Consider the following 22352-nt stretch of genomic DNA (forward strand, 5'->3'; position numbering starts at 1 on the left):
TAGCATTTTGGAGTAATTCTTATTGTGTAGAGTTTGTAACTTACTTTTTTTCATTTGACATTGTATCATGAATATTTGATCATGCAATTATTCTTAAATATTTAGATTTTATAAGGAAAAAAGATAAAAAATAAAATCAACAAACAAAAACACCATAAAATAGACTTTAAGAAGTAATATATATTCCTTTCTATATTGATGATGGCATGAATATATGTGGGATATGGGCTGTGCTGTGTATTAGTTATCTACTGCTGTGAAATAAATCACCCCAAAACTTAGTGGCTTAAAATAACGATAAACATTTATTATCTCACACAGTCTCTCCCAGACAAAAGTTCAAGAGTGGCTTAGCTTGGTGGTTCTGGCTGTGGCTCTGTCATGAGGTTGTAGTCAAGATGTTGGCTGGCCTGCAGTCATCTGAAACCTTTATTAGGGCTGGCATTTTCGCTTCCCAGGTGGCTTACTCAAGAGGCTGACAAGTTAGTCCTAGTTGTTGGTGGGAGGCCCTATTTTCTCTCAACCTGGACCTCTCCGAAGGGCTGGTTGAGAGTTGTCAGAACATGGTGACTGGCTTCCCCTACAAGTGATCTGAGAACCTAAGATGGTTCTTGGTTCTAAGGTAGAACCTAATGCATAAGGCCTTTTATGACCTAGCCTCAGAAGTTACATATGTACTGTCACTTCTGCAATATTGCATTAGTCACCCAGGTCAACCCTGTTCAGTGATATAAATCACCTTTGCTGAGCTATAGAATAGAAATGACCATTAGAAATATGTTGACAATAATGGAATCTGACAGAATATTCAACTGAAATTGCCATAGAATGAAAATAGTTACACTGAAATATAACCTTAGGACTTGAGATATAAGGGTGGTGTAGCTGTGGAAAACAAGGTTTATATGTTGTTTTTGAAAGGAAAATTTCTCTTTATTACTAAAAATCATAATGGTGAAGAATAGGTTAATGATAAGTGAAGAAATTAAATTAAATTGGATTTCAGTGTTTTAGTGAAGTGGTATGTTGAGAAAAATTTTCCACCTTTGATTTAAAAAAATTCTCTGTTGAAGATTAATTTATGCAGAAAATTGAGCCTGAAAAGCAACTTGAAACCAGTAACGCACATAGTAAGAATCTATACAACGTGAAGTAGAGTTAAGGCATTTTCTGATGGATGAAATAGGTATATATTGTAGATAGTCGATCTGGAAAATGCAGATATTACCAAAAAAGTTATTAGTATTTTTAGTAACTGTTTTCCTTTGTTGATTATCCACAAAACCAAAACTGATCCATGGAATCCTAGTGTATTAAAACTGGAAGATAGTTTGGCAATCAGTGAGACAGTACTCCATCCAGTACAATAATTCTTTCTGTAGTGTTTTGATAGATGTCCTTTAATTGGATACCTCTGTTTTGGGGCAATTCTAGTATTTTAAATATTCTTTTTTTTATATTGAATCAAAATGTAACATTTTATAACCCATCTCTTTCTGCCTTTAGAGTAGCAAATAATTAATCTACTTCTCCTACATTACAGTCCCCAAATATTTACCTTCATCTTTCTTTCCCTATGTCATATATACCAAGATCCAGGTTATTCACAGAAAGGATTCATTGTCGCTATCTACTTCTTTATTACTTCATTTTACCTCACTCTGCTATCGTAAAAGCAGTCTCAAAATATGACTAGGAAATATAGATATATTTTGATCTGACAGAATTTGAATTTAATACTTTACTACAGTGTAAACTTCATGAAGGTAGGGGCTACATATTTTTACTCAGCATTATATCCCTAGCACCTAGCAAACTGCCTAGCACGTAATAAATACTTGTTGAAAAAATGAATAAATGAATATAGCTCAACTCAGTGTATGTGTCTTTTTGCCAGATCCTGGATTTGTTCCTTTCTTAAAATTTCAAGGTTACATTATCAGTGGAAAACAATTCTTTGTATTTTTTAAAGTTTATCCCAACATTTCAAAATATTCGGTGAACAAATTAGTGAACCATCCCTATAACCATTGGACAATGTCTGTCTTTTATTGAACAAGCACTACCTTAGGGGCCTAAAGCCATTTTTAAAGCCATGAAATGGAAATTATGTCCAGTAGGAAAGGAAAGTGGAGCAAGAACAACTCTGTGAACTGAAATAAGACCACATGACAAGGATAGACTCTTTATTCATATTCTTATAAAAGTCAACCATAGAATTTTATAATTCCTTTTGAAAAAACAGAACACAATAAACAAAAAAACCCACCTGTTCTTCCATTTGGGAATCATTAGATTTAGATCTGGTGCAGAATGAAGACTCCTTACTGTATCATCTACACACTTTCTGGAATTTACTAAAACTGTTTGTTGTAAGTATAGATTTAGCGTCATTTTATTAAGCTTGTGGTAACTGACGGACTCAGTGTCAAAGGTAAGAGGTTTACTCCACATTGAAGCTATTGGGATTAGCTGGGATGATTTTGGCTTTCATGTCAACCTTAAGTGGAATCTACTTACGTGTTCTAGTTGTCAAGAATTACTGTCAAAGCTGCCAAAACATTTGCATTAGAAAGTCCCCAATTTAATTATTTGATTGCAACCCAACTAACCAAAGTATAGTTAGTACCTTGGAGCAAAGTGAGGAGCTCCTAAAACTTGGAAGTAAGACTACTTTCTAAATGTAAGGCAAGTAAGAGCCAAGTTTTACATGAGATTAGCCATCTATAGAAACTGTTGATGTGTACCTGAGGTTGTTCATAGTTTAGATAAAAAATACTCTTCCAAACTCAATTTGCTCAGATTACTTGCTTACAAAGCTACTTTCTGATTAATAAGTCAGTCTTCTAGATATTTTGATCTAGAAGATCTATTTCCTTGAATAACAGACAGACCTGTGTCAATGGTCACTGGAAAACACATATTCCTCATTGTAAATGAATGTATTGCTTCAGGAATCAGCCTCTGATGAGCTTAGCTAGGCTAAATCAGGATTCAGGAGCCTATTCAACTCTGGGTGCACTGAAAACATTGACAATGACCTCTCAGGGTGTAAAGATACAGTGTTGTGTGATTAGCCTTTTATAAATGTGTGTGGCCAGCTAACACTTCTTTTATTTTATCCCTAATCTCTCAGCTAACTTTATTCGAAACATTTTAAAGCATTACACTACAGTTGTCAATACAGTGAGTAGATATCACCATCACCATTATTTGATAAAATTCTGATTTGAACACACAATTTTGACAGTATGCAAAGTACCAGTTGGTTCAGCTCATTAAAGCTTTCTGAGGTGTGAGCTGAATTTGACAAAGCAGCAAGGGCTGGCATGTCAAATTGTGTATTTGCCTCGTATTTTGGCACCATCAGCTCAACAATAACTATGTAACAAAGCAGTTTATCATAATATCTGTAAAGAAAATATTTTGGAATTGTACAAAATTATCTAGTTCAGAATGTGTATGGGAGATTCACTATATATAAGTAAAACATGTTTTTTAAGCATTGTAATCAAACTAGGAATCTCAGATTTTGATTGAAAAATTTTGGTGTCTAAAGTAAGGAATCTTTGCTGTTTCAGGAGAGTGCCTAAAACTGCTGTAATCTATTTACAGAACCATGAAAACCAAGAATAATATAAATATTTATTCAGATAATATAACAGTAAAAATAGTATGTGGGTGTGGTAGAGAAAGTGGCACCCCCAAGGATATTTTCATGCCATAATCCCCAGATCCTTGTATGTTACCTTGTATGGCAGAAGATGTGGTTAAGGATCTTGAGAGGAAGAGCTTGTCCTGAATTATTGACTGGGCCCTAAAGGCAATCACGTATTCTTATAAGAGAGAGACAGAAGGGAGATTAAACAGACAGAAGAGGAGAAGAACACACACTGAGGGTAGCAATGTGACAGCAAAGCAGAGAGAGATGCCAAGGAATGCTGACTGCCACGAGAAGCTGGAAGAGGCAAGGAATGGATTCTCCCCAGAGCCTCTGGAGACAGCGGGGCCCTCTGACACCTTAATTCTGGACTTCTGATCAGCAGAACTATGAGAGAATTAGCTTCTGTTGTTTTAAGCCACCAAGTTCGTGGTAATTTGTTACAACAGCTGCAGGAAATGAATACAGTGGGTATAGGTTTGCAAAAATTTTGTTTTCCTCCCCAACTTAAAATTTATATGGTTATGTAAACTTATAAGGATATATAATAGTTTGCTACATCAAAATGTTCCCCATTTTTTAATAATGAAGAGTCTTATATACTCTTCATGTAAAAAACATTTGGCTAGACTGGGAAGGTGTCAGAATGATAAAAATTAAGTTATGTGGTTTTGTTTTGTTTGCTTTGGTGAGGAAGATTGGCCCTGAGCTAACATCTGTGCCAATCTTCCTCTATTTTGTATGTGGGACGCCACCACAGCATGGCTTGATGAGTGGTGTGTAGGTCTGCGCCTGGGGTTTGAACCCTTGAACCCTGGGCCACGAAAGTGGAGCATGTGAACCTAACCACTATGCCAGTGAGCTGGCCTAGGTTGTTTTTTTTTTTTTTTTTGGAAGATTAGCCCTGAGCTAACTGCTGCCTATCCTCCTCTTTTTGCTGAGAAAGACTGGCCCTGAGCTAACATCCATGCCCATCTTCCTCTACCTTATATGTGGGACGCCTACCACTGCATGGCTTGCCAAGGGGTGCAATGTCTGCAACCCGGATCCAAACTGCCAAACCCCGGGCCCCTGAAGTGTAATGTGTGCACTTAACCGCTGCACCACCGGCTCGGCCCCAAGGTTGTGTTTTAATTTACCTCAATACAATTTGTGTTTGTCGTCTTTTTTTGTTTGATATATGAATAAAAACACAATGACAACTTATGATGTTCGTTTTTCTGTTCTCTCTGATGTTTCAGGTCCAACAGTGCACATTCTAGAGCCAAAGAAAGGAGCACTTATCTCAGATTCTTGCTTGAGTTTTGCACTTACTAGTACTTCACATAGAGAATTCTTTGTTTCCTTTCTCTCCCTTTATTCCCCAAGTATTTATTAAGTTGGTATTATGTACTATAGACTATTTAAAATGCTGAGGATATAGCAGTGGATGAGGGAGATATGGTCCTTGTCTCCAGTCACCACTAGCTCATTAGTGCCTTTACACAATTAGTAAAAGGTGCTTCCTTTCAGCAGCACAGCCTGAGGGTACAGGGTTTGTCCTGCTGAATAAAACTGGATTTTAGCCCCACTTCTTCCCTTGGCTGCATAGTTTTCTGCACAACTTGTGCAGCTATAGGCAGAAACCCTGCTTTGTCTCAAGAAGATTATTATGTAGCCATAGCAGATGGTTTTCTCAGTTAGTACCTCCAGCACTTCTCTTTGCTTTGAAAAAGAGACAAAAAACTGTTCCTGGATTATTGAATAGAGCAGGCTCCATTTCCAAATAAGGTTGCATACACCTGAGAACAGAGAAGCTGAGAAGGTGACTATTGATACTTTACGCTATCGCATGCCTTGTCCTGTAGAAGCTGATGGCTTTATCTCAACAGGTTTTCTTGAACCTAATTCTAGCCCACAGATGAGAGAATTTATTCTATTCTATGTTTTCTAGAAGGTGAAATGCTGACAAGCCTTGTCAATGGGTAAGAAACAAACTACTGTGATGCTTAGGAATATTTTGTGGGCTGTGGGCTGCTAAAATTTGTGGAGAGGTGCTAATAGGCTGTGAGAAACTATTTGGGAGGATGATATATTGAATGAAAAAATATTACAAGAACACGTGTAGCCAGAGCTACAACACAGATGTGTGTGGAGAAAATGCCACTCTTTTGGGACTACTCAGAATTATCACATGACAAAGATGGAGAAAGTTCTTGAATTCTCAGTATACTTTGTCTTCACTCGCAGCAAAGATGCATGTGGATAAATTGTTCATACCTCTTCCCAAAGTGAAGATATATTGTTTCAAAAAATAAATTATTATATATTGGAAACTTGAGAAGATTGTGGCATTTAGGGGATGTGTGTGTGTGTGCATGCGTATGTATGTGTGTGCCTGTACGCCCGCACACACACGTAGGATAATTAGGCATGTTTTGCTTTAAAAAGATAATGGGAGAATAAAATTTCTCGTCTTTCCTATCACAGCATAGGGATTTAGGGACAGAAAAATAACTAATAAGTAATTTTTTAAATCAGCAAAAAAAAAAAGCCTGAATCAGTAATCTAGCTTGCCAAATGGAGTCTGATGTATAAGAAAAATTTGTATTTTAGAGGACGGGGTTGAGTGGGAGTGGAGGAAAGGATGTGAAGTGGGAAAAAGTAACAAACAACAGGCTGCAAATAGTTAGGAGGGAGCCAAGAAAGAAAGACAGAGCCAAGATCTGGAAGATTCATTCCATTCTAAAATCAGTGTCTCCATTGCTTTGTTAAATTGAGAGACTGGTTTATGTTAAAATTGCCTGGATGTGGGGGATAGCTCACTAAAACCTTTCTTTTGAGATGACTGAACCACTTATTCGCTTATAAGTAGGTTGGTCAAAATAGAAAGTTCTTTCTTTGAGTTCTAACTATTCAGATAGATTTGTTGCTACATTATGTGGACAATTGAGTGTGATACAAAACTGTGCTTGAACAGAAGTTGAGGTACCTTTAAAGTAGCCTTATTTTTCACTTAACTTTTCTTTTCTTTTTTTTTTTTTGCCAACAGTGAAGAGAAAAATACCTGTAAAGAGTCATTGTTCTTTTCTTCAATTTCCATGGCTCTGTTGAATATGAGAGGCAGAGTTTATCTTCTTATATTGTCCTCACAGTTTAGATAAGACAGGCCATAAGGTTAAATGTCTCTAGTTTATACCACTATACTAGCTCCTAGTGTGGGCGGGGAGCGTGGCTGTAGAACTTAAGTGGGCTCCATTCCAAGCAAAACTGGTTTTTTTATTTTTATGTTTTTGAGGAAGATTAGCCCTGAGCTAACATCTGCTGCCAGTCGTCCTCACGTTTTTGCTGAGGAAGACTGGCCCCGAGCTCACATCCGTGCCCATCTTCCTCTACTTTATACATGGGACGCCTGCCACAGCATGGCTTGCCAAGCGGTGCTGTGTCCGCACTCGGGATGTGAACTGGCGAACCCCTGGCTGTTGAAGCGGAGCGTGCACACTTAACCACTGCACCACCGGGCAGACCCCTAAAACTGTTTTTTTTGTATTTTCAGATTCAGAACAATGAGTTTGCAAAGCAGACCTAATCTCCTGACTATAACTGACAAGAGACAGATCTGAAAAGACACATATTGAATCAAATACAGATATAGATGATCAGTGGATTTTCATTTCAGAGGATGGCTGCAATGTGGCAGTGGGGGCCATAGTAGTATCTATTATAAACTGTATCTTCAATACAACTAAAAGCAGTGGCATCCCTCTTCCTCCACTTCTCATGAAAGCCTGGTTCCTACTGAGTCTTTTGGTGGTCAGTCTGCATCTGGATTCCTGAATGCTGAGTCAAAGTCTCCTTGCCCCCAGCCCACCTGATGGCCACCCTTATAAGTAGAAAGATGTGTTAATTCACAAAGGAGGAAGTGGTGAGGCCCAGAAAAAGTACTTTGCTGCTCCAGATAGCTCTTTCCTCTGGCAAATTGCTGAAATATGCCAAAGTATAGGAAGCAATTCCCAGATCGCAGCCTGGGAAGAGTTTATTCACTACTGGAAGGCAGCATAATGTAGTAATTAAAGTTCTAAAGGTGGAATTCCTGGATTGCAGTCCAGCTCCTAAAGGTCAAGAGGGCTTTGAGCAAGTTAGTCAACTTCTTTGTGTGCCTGTTTCTTCATTATTATTATTTTTTTTAAAAGATTGGCACCTGAGCTAACATCTGTTGCCAATCTTTTTTCTTCTTCTTCTTCTTCCCAAAGCCCCCCTGTACATAGTTGTATATTTTAGTTGCAGGTCCTTCTGGTTGTGCTATGTGGGACGCCACCTCAGCATGGCCTGATGAGCAGTGCCATGTCCGTGCCCAGGATCCAAACTGGTGAAACCCTGAGCTGCCGAAGCAGAGGGCGTGAACTTAACTACTCGGCCATAGGACCAGCCTCCCTTCATTATTAAAATAGTGATAATAACAGTACCCATCTCATAGGAATGTTGCCAATATTGAGTTAATATAAGTAAAGTGCTTAGAATAGTGCCTGGCTCACAGTAATCACTAATAAATGTTAGTTATTTGTAACTTCAGTTCTTATTTTTTTAAAATAACAGTGAGCATTGCCAGCAAGATACTATTTAAAGGGTACAAGAGTGATATCTCAAGTTATTTGCCTTGAAGGGTTTGCTAATGCCTTACATTTGTTAGTAAAAATCACTCAAGGATTCAGAGTAGAATGAAATTAAGGCAGGGGATTTGTCATAGGGACCAGAGCCAAAAACTGGAAAGAGGCCAGTATTGGGGCCAACTGGCAGTGACAAAAGGTAAGGATAAACATTCTTTATAGTGTTCCTAGTTAGGAGGTAGTTTTGTCTGAGAATTTGGCTCAAAACTGAGTTTTCCAGTGAGGACTAAATTGGTTAGTCTAGCTTTGGTGTAGGGTCTAGCTACAGAGACACCAATCCAGGTTAGTTAGCCCAAATGATATCATCATGGTGGTCTTAAAAGATCTGAAGAGTTATCTCTTGGAAGAAATATTATACTTGTTTATTTCTGTAAGATAGAACTAAAATGGATGACTGGAGGTTTCATGAAAGTAGTTTTGACTCCATTTGGGGAAAAGGTTTTCAACCACAACTGTTTTAAAATAGAAAGGGCCGCCTTATCAGATAATCTTTCTAACACTAAAAATGTTCTAATGGAAGCTAACTTGCCACTAATCAGAAATGTACCTTTATATTCATCTGTAAAATGGGGATAATAATCATCCAACCACATAATTATGAGGATTAAATGAGATAATATGCGTATGGTGATTAGCATAGTGCCTGACACATTGTAAATATTCGGAGAATGGTAATTGTTGATACTACTGCAACCACCACTGCTGTCACCACTACTGCTGTCATTACTATTATTAATGGGGATTTTTAAACTGAGCTAAGAGGCTGGACTATATGATCTCTCTAGTTTCTATGAAAATAGATTGTTAGCTTATGCTTTTTAAGTTCTCTTTCCACTCAGGAAGTTTAAACTACTTAGAAATGGGAGACGTCTTACATTGTAGGATGTGGTGTTACTCTTCATGTGTTTATTATGCTAGCTTCTTTGCCTCTTCTATTATTTATTATTTTCTACTTTATTTAGAATGGTTTAACCCGTGTGTAGTTTAGCTGTATTCTTTGTTAGTATAGTAATTATAGACTTTCTTTTGTTTATAAAGATGAAAAAGAGATGGGATAAAGAGATGAAAAAAGTTTCAAGTTTAAATGCCAAGGTCTTTTATTTCTCAGCTGGTAAACAGGTTAGATGAGAATTATTTTAGAAAAAAATGGCACTTTGTTTATTTTCTCCTGAAAGATTCAGTATGTTCTAAATGCAGACTTTGAAAGTTTTAATACTTTTTTTGGTAAATCTTTGCTTGCGAAAAGAAATTACGTTAGCATTTAAATAAAAATCAGTGTATTTCCCTCCAAGGCAAAAGGACAGAACTTGTAACATAGGAACAAAAAATCTAAAGGAAGGACATGTCTAAATGAAGGGAAAAAGTGAAAGCCATTATTTCTCCTATTGCTGTAAATATATGCTCTTGGTATAAAGTGTTTTCTATTACTAAGGACACCTCTAATTTTTCTCACTCTATGCATTCATTGATGCTGAGGTTGGGCTTCACAGGACAAATTAAAAATTTCAGATTTATCAACATCTATGAGAAAATAGTAGACAACAAAAAGGAACACAGATAGTGAAGTTATAAAGGATTCAGAATCATAAATGGTTTGCTCTAAAATCTCTGCCAGTTAGTAGATGATAAATGGAAGCCCTATTGGAGTTTGGCTTCATTTTTATTTTTCCTCTGTTTGTGCAGTTTACATAGACTCCCTTTCCCTTCGAGGATTTTTTTCCCTTGCCTGTAGGCCTGCAGAGGCAATCAAGCCTGAACAATAGGTGCCTTCTTATTTCAAGTGGGCAATTTGCATTTCTGAGGATCTCCTGACTGGATTAAACACATTTCACAGAGGCTTCTGCAGCTCCTGGGATTATTCCTTCTAGAAATTTACCTCATGTTTGGCAGGGTAGGATGTTGCTCAGCTTTCACACTCCTGAGAAACACAAGGCACCTGAATTTGTCCACAGTAATTGTTTTCATTTCCTCTGTGATTCAGTTATTCATAAATTCAGAACTGTTGAGTTCATACTCTTTCCTAATTTTCACACTGTTCATTTGAGTGTTTTACTTAAAATGGAGCAGGCAAGCCATGAAAGAGCAGGAAACTGGAATTTTGAAAACCTGTCTTTGATGAGTTCTGTGATTGTAGTTCAACTACTTGGCCATTCCAAGCTTCAGTTTCCTCATTTGTAACATGAAGAGTTACTACCCTTTAGAGCTCCAAGAGATGAAACTCCTGTGCAAAAGCTACCACTGGCTAACCCTCCTTTCCTTCCTGTGACAAAGAAAGAATGTGTATGTACCAAGTGTCAGGCACTATAGGTACAAAGTGGATAATGCATGGCCTTTGCCCTCAGAAAGCTTACTGTTTACAGGGAGAGGCTGACATACAGTAAGTGCAATATGTTGTGATAATTGTAAACAAAATGCTTCAGAAGCAGGATTTACAGTGGAGGTGGAATTTTGCTTGGATCTTAAAGAAAGGAAAGGAATCCAGTAATAAACAGTCTGTATTGAGAGAGGGGAGAGGTTGGAGCTATGGGAGATATCAACATCTAAGGTCTGTGTAGAGGAAGCAGAACTCACAGTGGAGACTCAAGGAGGTGTAGAGGAGGAAGACATTTCCTCTACCCGTTCTGGGTTCTTCTGGCTGGAGGACGAATTAAATTCACATGAGACTGAATAACAGGAGAAAATTAAACAAAGCTTTATAACATGTATACGTGAGAGAGGCTCAGGCAAACTGAGCAACTCACCAAAATGGCTGAAACCACCACCTTAAATATCATCTTCAGCTAAAGACAAAGTAGGATGTTGGGGGTTGGGGGTGTCGATCATGGGAGATTACCACACAAGTACAGTAAACAAGAGGTTATTATGCAGACTTGAATCCTTGCCTTCCACGTTGATGAGAGTTTCTAGAGATAAGGTCATCCCTCCTTCCTGGTGCAGAGAGGGAGACATCTTTACAGATGGAGATTTCCTTTATAATGTAAATGTCTCTTAACAAAGGGTGAGTAAATTCTACTTTTCAGAGTTTCTTTCCTGTCTGCAGTTTTTAACAGTAACCAGCCCAAAATAATCCTCGTGCCAAAGAGACATATCTTGGGGTGGCCAATTCCAGTCCCCCACAGAGGTCAGAGAGGTAAGGGGAAAAGCAAGAGAGACCAGAGTCCTGGGAGCCAAAGAAGAAGGGTTCAAGGGGATGCTTATCAGTCCTTTCAGATGTCACAAAGGGCCCACTTAAGGCTCATGTCTGTTAGAACAGGCAACAAAGTTAACTGAAGACTTTTCTCATGAAGTTGGGTAGACCAATGGGATAGTAGACATATTGCAGCAGGTTTAGCAGTCGATGTGAAGTGCAGACTGGAAGTGTGGATTACTGTTCTCAGAAGCTTAGCTGCTTGGTTGGGAAGAGAAGGAAAATACAGGAAAAGTTACAGAAATGTAGGATCAAAAGAGATTTTCTTCTTAAAGGAGGAAAGACATTGGTATGTTCATATAGTCATGTACCACATAACATTTCAGTCAGTGACAGACCACATATAGGACAGTGGTCCCATAAGATTAGCACCATATAGCTTAAGTGTGTAGTAGCTATAGCATCTATGTGTAAGTACTGTAGGGGAGGAAGAAATTTTCTTCTACCCTTCTAGGTTCTTCTGGCTGGCCTAAGAATTAAATTGACATGAGACAAATTAACATGAGAAAAACAAACAAGAGTTTAATAACGTGTACATGGGAGAAACCCAGGAAAACCAAATAAATTGCCAGAGTGGACAAAGCTGTCACTTTAAATGCCATCTTCAGCTAGAGACAAAAGAAGATGTTGGGAGTCTGGAGAGTCAGGGACTTCAAAGGGAAGGAAGGCAATTCACAGGTAAATGAAAAGGAGCAAAGGTTTGGAAAACAAGTGTTTATTTGGCCACACAGAAACAGAGTAATACAGAGGGAGCCCAACAAATAGGCTTTTCTAGTTTCCTGCCTGTCTACCACCTAGTTCATGTTTATGCTAAGGTGACAGCTCGATTTCTGAGATGGGTTTTTTTAATCTGACTTCTTTTAGGCAGTTGAGGGGGAGGTAACAAGAAAAACTTTCTCAGTCTTTTGTTTCTTAAAAATAATTGGCCTAAGGTGATCCTTGTGTTAAAGAGACACATTTTGGGGTGGCAAATTTTGGTCCCCTTTGCTATGCTCTATGATGTTTGCACAGTGACAAAATCACCTAACAACGCATTTCTCAGAACGTGTCCCCATCATTAAGTGACGCATGACTATGGATTGGGGGAACAGAGACAGTAGAGAAGGGATAGTAGATGCATGCCAAGAAAGAGATGCAAGCCACTGTCCTGGTTGAAATTCTCTAGTCTTTTTGGCTTGACATACAAGTCCTTTGAGTTCTGATTGTTCTTTACCTCTCTAGCTTTAACTGTCATCATCCTCCACATGCACTTGGACTAAGCAGTGCAACTGAACTAAGGACATTTCCTTGAATGTCATTGTATATGCTGCCCAAAATGCCTTTCCTTTCCTCCTTCCCCTCACCTTCCCTCTCCTCCTTCCTTTTCCCCCTGTATCTTCTTCTCTCTTCTCCTCCTTCTTTACCTGGCTAATTTTCACTTATTCTTAAAGCCTTTTCAGATGACCCCTTTCTGTGGGAAACATTTCCTGATTTCCCTCTCCTCACCCTCACCTCAGCCAGCGTTAGTCACTTCAATTTGAACTTCTTTAACATTCTTTGTAGACTTTTATGTTATTAATCACATAATACTAAAATTTCCTGTTTATTTGTCTGCCTCCTACAGGTGGCCATTAATTCCTTGAGGCCAGAGAACATTACCTGACAGGTCAGTGCTCAATAAATGTTTATTAAACAAGGCAGGGAGGGCAACACGTGGGTATAATGGTGCCTAAATGAACTTTTGCTTTGCTTCAAACATCCTCTGTTTGAATGTCTCTTTGTCCCAAGTTCTCCCCTAAAATAACTGCAGCCTTCTTAGTCGTTAGGAGGAACTGCTGGGATGGCAGATAGTTATAGTACTCAGATTGTCACTTGTTCCAAGCCCAAGGCAGACACCATGTATCAATTACTGCACATTGTCACACAAGCTGGACACTACCTCTTTTCTTGGTAGCTATTATTAATGGATCAGAGTTGACGTTTGGGACAAGAACTATTTGCTGTTCTTATACATCTCACAGAGTCTCTTGTTTTTCTTAATTTTTTTCTAGAAATACAATATGAAACCTCTCTTCTACTCTAAAGCTGTGTTCCCTAGGCTCTCCAGAAATCTACCTGGCCACTTTCATATGTGTATGGTCTTCAAGCAATGAAGCTTAGATGGATTTTCATTTTTTAAGTAATTTATGATAGGAGTTATACTCATATAAACACATTGTATTAAGCCCACTTTCAGTGAGGGGGCTGGGAACCATTAACTTTTTAAGAATTATAGGAGGGGGGATGTGGAGGGGGAGAAAGATGACATTGTACCTACATAGAAAGATTATATTGTATCTACACAGGAAAAAATATGGAGAAGTGAGGAATTCATCCTGATCATTACCTTTTTCTTAATCCCTTGTTCTTCATTCCTCACTCCACACTGTATCATTCAGCTTAACAAAAATTTATTGAGTACTTACTTGTGCTAAATACTCTACTAGAAACAGGAGATGGAAAAATGCATAAGACAAGCAGCCCTCAGGGTGTTTGCAGTCTTATTAGGGAAGGTGTTAAGAACTAAAGCACAGGGGTGCATAGGGTGATAGTGGAAAACATGCTAAGATAACTTGATCTGAATCGTCTGGTGTATCCAGCTGTGTCTCTAGAATTCACGAGATCATTGCTAACCTTTTAATTTAAATGATCAAAGTTGCTTAGAATTTTTGTTCTTAATCTTGAATCATGTTTGTATATAGGATAATTCCCTTGAATCATGGAAACCGTGTGCGGATAAGAGCTGATAGTCTCAAAGTATGCTTTTACGGATAAAAACATTTAAAAATATTGCAAATATTAAGTATTATAAATGAATGCTTACTTATTTTCTGGGTCAGAGAGTCAGAAGTTAGAATTCAGTAAGACTTAAGAATTGATGAATTTAGAAAATATCACTATTTTCTTTTAAAGACCATTCAGACTTTGTTGAGTCTGTAGAATTGGTTATAAGAGGAAAAAGACAAACTTTATTTAGAAAATTAAACACAAAAAAAAGACATCTCCCCCCATTTAATTTACTCTTTCCTCAAATTGGAGCACAAGCATTAAAGAAAGCCTTGCTAAACTCATTGTGTTCTTCAGTGAATATTAAAATTAGCACCCACATGAATATTATAAAAATAAGGAACAAAATGTTCACAATAAACCTCAGTAAAATTCTGATGCCGATAAGGCCAAACGTTTCATTTTTGTTTTCTAATGTAATGCTGTTACAACTTACTTGCAACATTATTCCCTGCATGGCGGACCCCTAATTATTTCATCATGCAGCAGGAAATCCTGGTAGGTCATATATAAACAGCCTGAGGCAAGAACCTCTTCATCTGATAGAGTATGACATCTGACATCTGTGCAGCCTGCTGCTCGCCTGCCACAATTAACCAGGAAGCTCAGACATTAGTTAATGCAAAGGCAACTGGGAGCTTGGGAGAATGTGGAGTAGCAAAGGTCTTTCCTAATCCAATAAATTCCTATGAAGATGAAAAAGTGACAGCAAATAGGTGACAATTTTCTCAGGAACTGAACCTTTGTGGTCTTTTTCCTGTTTTCCAAGAAGCAGCAAGTCACCTTTCTCATCTGCCCTCCCCTCCTACTTCTCATGTATGCATAATTTCCCTTGACTTTGAATGACCGACTTAAGTGCACTTAAAGGCTGCTGGATTTAGCTCTTGGTATTGTTTATGCTCACTGCTGGAGTGGGCGTAGAAGTCTCTTTCTGGGTTTCACGAACTAAATGAAATCCAGAATGGGACCTCTGTGTAGAATGTGTTAAGGGATTGAACCAGCACCTGCTTTAGAGGCTAATTGTTTCTACCAGACATTTAATGTTTATTATTCTGTTTGGAGGCAAATGCTAAGGGCAGTGAGCAATTTTCATTACCAGGAGTTTCATTATATTACCTTCTAAGAAAATATAATTTTAATATTTTATTTCAGTGTTTTTATTAAACAAATATTTACTGAGTATCTACTGTATGTCAGACACTATGCTTGACCCAGGGCTGGAGAAGATCATCTCTGCCCATGAGCTTGGTCTATTGAAAGAGACTGCCTGCCATGTAAAGCAAATGACATGCAAGTGTGGTTACATGGACTAAGAGTTGATGAGGAGGAAGCAGCTAACTCAATAGGAGGAGGGTCTGGAAAGAGCATGGAGGAGGTGACATTTGTTCTGCATGTTGAGTGCTGAGTACGTTTTTCAGGTTCACAAAGTGAGAAAGAGTGTTAGAGAGTAACAGAGACAAAGGCACTGAGATATTGAAGAGCCAGGGATGTCTGAGGAAATTCAGGGAGGATTGATGTTGTGCACATAGGGCATGTGGAGGGGGGAGGAAGGAGATGGGGCTAGAAAGGTAGGCCCAGGACATTGTGGGCCACGCTGAGTTATTGTGCAGGAAGTGATTAGCTGGATTTTCTTTTAAAATTAAAGGAAAATTATTGCTGGAACTCGACTCTTGGAAGATTGTTCTGGTAGAAGTGTGTGGGATAGATTGGAGAGGGAAAAATTATTTGGATCAGGAAGTCAGTTAGAAACTGTTTACATAGGGAGGCTTCACATTCATTTGTTGATTCCTTCAACAAATAAATGCCTAAGAAGGTCAAAAAAGATACCTTTGAATTCATATGTCTTGGTATTTTAAATGATACTGTATGGTTTTGTGATTAATTTCTCTATCCTCTCTTCTCCTTAGTCCTCTGCTCCATTCCCCATTTTCTTTTCTCCATTTCTGAGCCATCTGAAACCAGAAATCACTAAAATCACACCCCTTTGAGGTTAAAGCTCTTGGCCAACATCCCAATCATTTCAACACTATCCAAGCTGGACTCTTTGAAGTCCATGCCTTGCTGGTAATGATATAGCAGATATTTGTCTAAAATAATCACTAGTGAGTTTATAAGAGAGAAGGAAGCCTAAGAAGCAAGGATTGGAAAATACATATGGTCAATTATGAATTGACTTAAAAAAAAAAGTAGGCTGCAGGAATCTGATAAGAAGAAGTCTGTAGGATTCAGCACAAACATACTGTATTAATTATTATTATTCATTCTACATTGCCACAAGTGTACACAATGCTTTATAAATGGTTGACAGTGCTGGAGAAAGAATAATATCCCAGCCCTGGAGCGCTTATAATTTATGTAAACACATCTTTTTATTTTGTTTTTCCAAGCCATGTCTCTGAATTGTGATTCCGCTTATTTTGCTCATATTCATATTTCATCTCTGGTTCTCATATAAACTAAAAAATGAGTTGTTTTAGGAATCACACATGTTTTTTCCAAAATGATGGTTCTCCTCCATAATGCTAGAACTGTTGCATTGGGAATTCTGAGTACAGAGCCACTCCTTTGTTGGGGTCCCCATGAATATATGAAACAAGAAAAGGGGTGTATTTAAGGCCCTCTGGAGATGAATGTGGCTAGAAGAGTGTAGTGTTATTAGGAGCTTTTCTTTAGTAGAGTAGTATTAAAATCCTTTGCCATTCAGAGTTGTTGTTACTATGAAAACATAGAGGAAGCCATGTAGAGAAGATTAGTACCAATGTTTGTTATTACCCTAAGTTCCTTGCTAGTTCTGCTTCCTGATCATACTGTTAATTCATCAGGTTCAATGGTCTCCCCCAGTATACATTCATGTTATATTATTGCTTTGTTTTACCTTGGCCGTGAAAATCTTTAAGCTGGTTTAGTTTAGAAGCAGACTGAGTGATTTATACAGCCTCTTCGGTTTTTGTTAGATAGCAATAAGCATCCCACAGACAGGCAAATTCAGTATGAATATGAATGTGATAGTGGAGAAACTTATGTTTTTCCTGCAACTACACGTATTACTTGTTTCACTACATTTTATTTTACTATTTCAAAACATTTGAAAGACACAAATATTGACACAGCCTGTATTAGTCTTTGAAAAGCTTTTCCTTAAATTCAGAAACAAAATTTACGACCAAATTTGAAACCTCTAATTTGAAGGTCCTATAAAATGATTGTTAGTCGTATCTATTTTCTGATTTGAAATAACCACCATTTACAAGAAATAAGTAGGAGGCCAAGAAAAATGAGTTTATTTTAATTCTCTAATATTAATTAGGCCTTTCATTGTGTGAGGCATTGTACTAGTACTATTAATACCATGGTGAATGAAACAGACATATTCCCTGAGCTTACAGGTGTATATAATATAAACTGACAATCATAGTGCTTGGTGGAAGTGGAAGTGTTTTGATAGGAGAAGTACAGAATAAACTGTGGAAGCTCTTTTAGGCCCCAAACTCATAATTATCAGGGAAGACTTCCCAGAGGAAATGATGTCTAAGTAGTGATCTAAAAAATGAGTGAGAGACAGATGAAAGTGAGGGGTGGGGGTTTGGAGAGGATTCCAGATAGAGGGAAGAGAAAAGTCTAGAGGCAAGTGAAATCCTAGTAAGAGTCTAGAACTGAAAATAGTCCAGTGTGGTTTGAATTTAGATTGCAAAGAGATGGCAAAGGAGGAGGGAAGAGAACTAAAGAAAAGTCAAATTATTCAGCATTGCATAAGCCAAGATAATATATTTTGACAGTATGCTAAAACAGGGGTTCTAAACTTGGGTTCCTTGGCCTTGAAGGGAGTCATGGATGAACTTGAGGGAATTGCTTGTGAAAATTTTGTGCGTAAACAAATTCTTAAAGGGTTTGGACAGGTCACTCTCCTTAAGAACAAAATTCTCTTCCTTGATGTCCATCCCCTACCAACATGCTATAACTCTTTGTGAAATGTTACCAGTTGAACCTTGGCAACTTTATTCATTCACATATTCATATATTCAACAAATATTTGTTGAATTTTTCATAAGCAAGGGATACAGTGGTGAATAGACAAGACAGTTCTAAAAGAGGGGGACAGAAAATAAGTAACAAATGAGATTTCATAGTAATAAGCAAAATAAAGAAACTAAAATAAAGGACTTGCTAGGGAGCAAGGCTTCCCTGAGGAAGTAACATTTGAGCTAAAACTTCAATTGGCAAGAAACTGGAATAGCTAGTGCAAAGGGTCTGAGACAGAATTGATTTGATGTATTTACTAAATGGAAAGAAGGCCAGTGTGGCTGCAGTATATATAGTTGGTAAGAGAGTAGTAAAAGTAGGATGTGACATTGGAGAAATGGGCCAGGAATCAAGTCATGTAGGTCATGGTCAGGAATTTGAATTTTATTCTCAGTGTCATGGGAAATCATTGAACAAATTTAACAGTAACATTACATGATCTGATTTATGTTAAGGAAAAAAAATTGTAAGGAAGGAAATTGTGAAACAGGGAGACTCGTTAGCAAACTGCAGTAGTTCAGGTGAGAGATGATTTTGTCTTAAACTAGGGTGATGATAATGGGAATGGAGATGAGTATATAAATTTGAGATGTATTTTGGGGCAATATACGGCTGCCTGTGTGCAGGCATGGAAAGATGCCAAACTGCAGTGCATAAAATTCTCCAATACGAATACCTCTAAAAGGAAAATACTAAAGATATTTAAACAAAATTACTTTAGGGATCTGCCTGGCAGACAAAACCCAGTCAGGATATGTGAGTTTAAACCTTTAACCTATCATTTGTGACCTTGGGCTGACCAGTGATTCACCTTCTCTGCATCAATTTTCTCATCTAAACGTGGAGTTAATAAAATGTGAAAGCAACCGATACGCCTGGTACCAAGTAAATTTTGTTTAGTTTTAAGTGAACAGTAATTAATTTTAGCAACAACCAAATGGTCTTTGAGAATGGGTAGCTGAAAGGGGAGATAAGAAGAGAATCTAAAGGAAAAAATACCATTTTTACCAAAAGTGAAATTGCTATCTTTCTGATCATGGCTGTTCCATATGGAAAATTTGCTTTTAGGACCCCATTAAACATGGTCTTAACTACTCCTTTTGTTTCTGTGTTCAGAACTGCACACACACAAGCTAGTTGGTGAGGAGATTTCCAAGGCTGTGTAAACAATGTAGTCTGGCTTCTGAAAATTCATTCCGCATATATTACATGCATTAATATTCAAATATTCACATGAACTTCCCGGCAAGCTCACAGTGATTATGACCTTCACAATCACCTTAATTGGCCCAGCCCCTCTCCAAGAGTGTGCCCAGGAGTCACTGAGGATGAGCTCAGACCTTTGTGGCTATGTATTTACAAATCCTGTCTTCCTTTCTCTTTTCCATTCTCTGTGAAAGCTCTGCCATTAAAAGTAACTCTAAGAAGCAGGTTTGGGACCGTGGTGTAGAATAGGGACTCAAAAAGCTTTAATTAGATACCTACTTTGTAAAAACCAGGGCCTAGCATTGTTTATGTGTTTCTTTAAAAAATTATTTGAAGTATCTTTTGCTGTCTTATCTTAAGCAGTTAGTCAGAGTTAACTAAAATTATGGCTTAATGTTTTAGAAATAGGGGGTTCTTTCTCATACTGCCTACTGGTCTAAAACCAGAGGATCACCACATGCCTTTGCTACTCCCTTGGTATAGAAATAAAGCTCTTGAATTGGGTGAGAGGTGGCTTGGGTAGGGAGTGTGGGGGATAGGTATTTAATGGCATACATAAACTTTCCCATTTGGAAAGTCTGGTATTCTCAGCCTGCTCCCAGAATCCTTTGAATGGACTTAAAGCCACATGGCCAAAGCTGGTCTGGAAGGAACCTGCTAGAAATAAGCAAACATTTCAAAAATTTTAAAAGAAAATAAATGCTTTTAAGATTTCAGAAACCTTAAGAGAAAACATGCTTTTAGCTTGTGCCTATGAATATTATATAACTAGTATTTATTGCAGTGCCCCTGTGGACAAGAGAAGAGTAAAGATTTTGAATGTTAATTTTGGTCATTCTCTAGATTGCTGCTCAGATATCTCTCCTTTCATCCATGTTGATGTATTTGAAGAAAAAAATCCCTTGAGTCTGGTCACCTGAGCTTTCTACACTGCTGGAATATTCCTTTGAATAGCAGGGCAGGAAATCTTCCTATAAAGTATTACAGTAAGTGAAGTTTGCCGTAATGAAGGGGCCTGTCATGCTCTTTTGACATATCCCCTTTCATTCTTTTACCCTACAGTGTGATAAAAGATAATTAAAAGAGAAAAAAAAGTAAAATCATGACTCTCATACAGATATAAAATGAACATGTGTTAAAGATTTTGTTTAACTGGTTCAATGAGAAAACCAGGCAGATGTTATAAGTGGTCAAAAGAGAATCTGTAAAACAGACGGATTTGTAGATCAGTAGTATTGAAACAAACACCCAAATGAAGGCAAAGCTGGTTTTTCCAGAGTTGGGGAGGGAAGTCCAATAAATCTCTATCTGACAGGACAGAATTTGCATTTTTATCAGTTACCTACATTTTACAGAGTTGTAAAAATAGCTCAAAGACAATGAAAGACTAAAATCAGATAACCTAAAGTGGTATCTTGTAGACAATGCATAGTTTTCCATTGAAGGTCAAAATTTCTTCTACGTTTTTTCTTCACTTCTTCAAATTTATTCATAATATAGAGCAGAGTATCAAGTAAGTATGGCAAGTATCATCTAGAGTGCAGTCTTTGATCAATTGACAAATGGCTGCCTGGTGCCTTCTGTTGAGGTTTTTAGGTTCAACAGGAAAGAGTGCCACATAGATTAGCAATGTCTGTCAAGGGCAATGGAGTAGTAAGTAGTGGCATTTGTGGCAGGTTTTTGCCACTCTGTTATAGAAGAATGTCATCTGTAAACTAATTTACCCCAGAATATTGTAGATTCATTGTGTTCTTCTTCCCAGAGCATTTACATTTAAAAAGAAGAAAGATACTATCAAGGAAAATATTTAATTCCTTTTTTCTTTTACATATATGAAATTGCATACTTTGGGAAAGTTTAAACTGTAAAAAATTCAAGCATTACAGAGTGGAACCCAGTGAAAAGTTTCCCACTCCTGCTTACTGGTTCCTCTGTTTCTCTAAACAAAGCAATTGCTGGTTACCAGTTTCTTGTGTATCCTTCAAGAGATATTACATACAAAGGTTGCACACAAAATCCATTGCATGTTAGTAGAAATTATTTTGTTTAGAATTATATTGTTTGATTCTTTCCAGTCTTTGTATAGATTTTAACTCTTCTCAATATTCTGCTTGACAAGTTTTTCCATGTTGATTTAATTGTAAGTAATGAGGATGGTCCCATAATTGTTTTCAAGGCCTTCAACTGTTAAGTGGACTCCCTATGTATGAGACTGTGAAAGACAAATTTCTCGTGCACCTTAATTTTTTCTTAAAGTATTTTTTTAAATTATGAAATATTGTAAGTATATAGAAGTTCAGAAAATAATGTAATAGACATTTATGTACCTACCACAGATTACAGATTTAGAAATTTTAGCAGATCTCTCTTATAAATAAGTAAATAGGGGCCGACCCAGTTGTGCAGTAGTTAAGTTCGCACATTCTGCTTCAGTGGCTTAGAATTCGCCAGTTTGGATCCCAGGTGCGGAGCTACCCACTGCTTGTCAAGCCATGCTGTGGCAGGTGTCCCACATATAAAGTAGAAGAAGATAGGTACAGATGTTAGCTCTGGACCAGTCTTCCTCAGCAAAAAAGAGGAGGATTGGTGGCAGATGTTAGCTCAGGGTTAATCTTCCTCAAAAAAAAAAAAAATTAAAAAAAAATAGGTAATAAATAAATGTTACTGAGATAAAGTTTCACTCTCCTAGCATATCCTTTTCTCTCTTGCACCAAATGGAACTACAGTAGTATTCTGGGGTTGGGATTTATCATTTCTATGCATATTTTTTACTGCATATGTATATATCCAGAATATATATGCATATGTATATATCATATATATATAT

At 37.6% G+C, this 22352-nt stretch overlaps 1 long non-coding RNA gene across 1 annotated transcript in view; it reads left to right on the forward strand.

Moving 5' to 3' along the window:
* The window catches only part of LOC111773621 (uncharacterized), a 41768-nt gene extending 21143 nt beyond the window's left edge, over positions 1-20625 (forward strand). The window contains exons 4-5 of the long non-coding RNA XR_002808275.2: positions 13098-13139; positions 20369-20625. This is a non-coding gene — a long non-coding RNA (uncharacterized lncRNA). The remainder of the gene's footprint in view (positions 1-13097; positions 13140-20368) is intronic.
* Positions 20626-22352: the final 1727 nt, after the last annotated feature.

Source organism: Equus caballus, chromosome 5 (genome assembly GCF_041296265.1).
Source record: "Equus caballus isolate H_3958 breed thoroughbred chromosome 5, TB-T2T, whole genome shotgun sequence".
Classification (NCBI taxonomy): domain Eukaryota; kingdom Metazoa; phylum Chordata; class Mammalia; order Perissodactyla; family Equidae; genus Equus; species Equus caballus.